Below are 3615 nucleotides of genomic sequence, written 5' to 3'. Positions count from 1 at the left end.
GTTGTTGTTGTTGTGGAAGACAGGTAGAATTTGGAACAGCTGGAGGTGAACTATCATGAAGAACAGGTGGAGATGAATCATCCTCAAGAAATCCAGCATCTTGAAATTGAATTGGCTTTGAGTAGTTTGGAATATGAAAGGACAAGTCCTTGTTATATCCAAGAGTAGTTCTGTGCTTGTTGTTAACACGCTATTCCCAAGGTCTGATGATGGGCTTGGGAAGTGCAGACTGAGTTTGGGCATTTGCATGTACAACTGCTGCTTTATTGGGTACTAAATCTAAACCAACTGTAACATTATGACTTGCTTCTGATTGGTTGCAGTCTCAATGTTCTGAACATAAACATGTTCAGAATGACTCCTCTGTTTTAATTCTTCTTGCTGTAGCTGAGATTCAAGCTGAAAAAAATCAATTTTCTCTTGTGCATTTTGTGGACAAATCTGAATGTCTGTGAGAGAAACTTTGTTGAATTTTAATGTATCATGAGTAGTAGACAATATGAGAGTTTTGAGGAACTCTAATACTTCATTAATTCTGGCCATTTTTTTTTTAATGTCATATTTACACCTAAAAAAAACTGATCAAAACTACTACTCAATGTAGAAAGGTAATACCCACTAGCAATATCCTTTATAAATGTGCAATAGATGATCAGTGTGCAACCAGCAAGCACTAATTACAATCCATATAAATATGAGAGTTTACTCATGACCAACACTATGTTCTGACAATACAACCGACTAAACTTTTCTCCACAAAAGATTACTTTTATTTTTCAAAACAATCATTGCCTTTATATAACCCACCAAACTCTTATGTAGCAGTCGAATCAAGGAATCAATGCACTATAATGAGTTTTAAATACAATGCTACATTGGGGCAGCAACAACTACAAACTTGCTTGGATCCTTCAAATACTCCTTCACTTTCAAAGTAGAAATGATGGCTATCAAAACTTCAACATCTATAGCAACATGTCATGGACAGGACCTGAATGCTCATATATAAATGCTTTGACTAGGGTACGGAAAAATATTCTCTGATCTTGTCACTTCTTCAAAGAAAACAATATGCCCTCATATATCACACAGAATTTATGGAGAGCTAACAACGCATATGCCATAATGAAATATATAAAGTGTCAAAGATACCTCCAGTATTCCAATAAGAATGATGAACACAACAGTGACCCACTTGTAAGAGCTACGCGCCAATGAAAGGATTATTCCACATGTTCAGGCATGTATGAATGCACAAAGATGAACCAACCAGAAATATCAGACGCTGCCTGGCTAATGGTATTTTACCACCGCCCAACAAAGTGGCATCTTAGCTTCCACAGAGCTTTGTAAAGCCTCCATAATTGATTAGATATTGATGCGATCCTCCTCCTGTGCTACGGAAATGAAAGAACCCAACATAGATTGAACTGTAAAACCCAAAACAAATTATAAGTTTCAGAATTATAATATAAAACAACGAACACATACACAATATGAGATCAGGAATATGTATATATAGGCCACACCCACAAGCCCTTTACTGAGGAGGAATGGTGAGCAGAAACACTTCTGAAAAAAAGGTTAAATATACTAACAATAATATTTATCCCTGGAATCAATCACGAAAGCGATGCAATGAGAATGAATAAGAAACAAAGACTCTGGATGTATGTGTATCCATTCCATTATGAATTGATCGGGAGAAGGATTCTCGTTCATATCTTCAAATCACTTATTGAGATACAGTGACAAAAAATGCCTGACCTACAGGCGGCAGTTAATGATTTTGTTGTCAATCTCAAGTGACGGCAGGTTGAGCATTCACATGCCACTTCTAGAGAAACTGGAGTTCTTCTACGGTCTGTTATATCTCAACAAAGAGTACCACACTCAAATCAGGAAACTTCACTTATTAAAGCTGTAAGGTCAGTGGGCGTGCAACTTATAGATGCCAATCCAGTTGAGCTATCTATTGGGAACATTGTGAGACATATATTACATATAATTCACGAGGAGGATGTGCCTTTAGCAACAATGGGTGTTGGGGGTTTAAGTGTCTCTACTGGCAGTGATGATGAGGATGATACCCAACATGATAACTCTTTGGCATTACCTACAACTGCTCATGTTGTTTCATCTAGAAGTGCTTTGTGAGCTTCCTCATTACATAATATTTTAGAATCTATACCTAGCCCAACAGCTGCTCCTCTCACTGGTTCTTTCGGAGGCGAGTCTGAAGGAAAAAGCAAAGCTGACAAAAACTCAAGGAGCTAGAAATTGAAGCATGGAGTAATTGAGGCTATTAATGAACCAATTAAATATATTGATAGTAGTCACTCTCAGATTACATAGCAAGCATTGGAACATATTCATCAAAATGAGGTGATATTAACTTTAGGACACTTAATGATAGTGATGCAATTTCTTTGTGAGGCTAAGAAAAAGATATCTTTTCAAGTTTTCATTGCAGAGGGTGCTCCTAGATATCAAGGACATGTCCTTGCTAAAGAGCTCGTTGCAAAAGATTTGAAAACAATAGTGATTACTGATTCAGCTGTCTTTGCTATGATATCATGTGTGAACATGGTCATGGTAGGTGCTCATGCTGTCATGGCCAATGGTGGAGTCATAGCACCATTAGGACATCATATGGTTGCACTTGCAGCTCATCGACATGCAGTTCCATTTGTTGTACTGGCTACCTCACACAAGCTCTACCCTTTGACTGAGCCATCATCCAACGATGTAGTGTAGTTCGTTCCTGTGTGAAGGCACCATCTCACAATCATAAATCGACAAAATTGAGGAGACCGTTTAACCTAAAGAATCCGCAGTGTTGGTGGACACAAAAACGTTAAATTAGGGAGATTTTAGAATAGAAACATAGGATTTTAGGGCATCGCATTATATGGAACGACATATTATATCATGTTAGGGCAACGCATTATATATGCATCAGGATTATATGTCAGGGAAGTGCAACGTTATATGCAGGTAATTATAAAAAACCAGTTAGAGAAGAGCAGAGGGGCAGCGCTCTGTATGCAAGGCAGAAAATAGGAGTTACGAAGCAGAGGGAGGCCAAAAATGGTGTTGGAGAAATGACGGAGGTGGCAGCCAGAATTTAGCTAAGAAAATATTCATAAGTGATGGCAGAAATGACCTGCACATAAATACCATAAAACAAATGGCTCAAAGTGGAGCAGGACCAACAATCTCCCGCTCTGATACCATGTTAAACACACATGGGCAGTAAGAAAATCTGAAGGATAAAATATGAGAGTACATTTTTATTAGCAAGAGATATACATTTATAGTACATGGTTTGACCGTTGGGCATCACATCCCAAGGTCTCTTGGACTTCCTTTTGTCTATTCAGCTTCCACACTAACCCATTGAGGATTAGGTGTCCAACAGATTGTATGTCGGTGCATATTGAAAATCAATGTGAATGCATTCAATTTTTCCCTTATATTTTCCTAGTGGAGGATGATTCCTCTGTTGGAAGGGCAATCACGATTGAAGAGGTTACTTTAGTTCTAAAATATTTTGCCAAAGACAAGTGCCGTGGGCCAAATATTTGGACTATGGATATTTTCACCCATTGCATT

The 3615-nt window shown here is 38.0% G+C and overlaps 1 pseudogene; it reads left to right on the top strand.

Annotated features, from left to right (window-relative positions):
* The first annotated feature begins 1758 nt into the window (after nucleotides 1-1758).
* LOC149264142 (uncharacterized) lies at nucleotides 1759-2757 on the top strand (annotated as a pseudogene).
* The last annotated feature ends 858 nt before the right edge of the window (nucleotides 2758-3615 follow it).

The sequence above is a fragment of the Pinus tabuliformis genome, chromosome 6 (genome assembly GCF_031772625.1).
Source record: "Pinus tabuliformis cultivar Carrire ecotype Pingquan chromosome 6, CPIR1, whole genome shotgun sequence".
Taxonomy (NCBI): Eukaryota; Viridiplantae; Streptophyta; class Pinopsida; order Pinales; family Pinaceae; genus Pinus; species Pinus tabuliformis.
The sequence above is the reverse complement of the archived record's forward strand: the minus strand, read 5'-3'. Positions and strand labels throughout refer to the sequence as shown.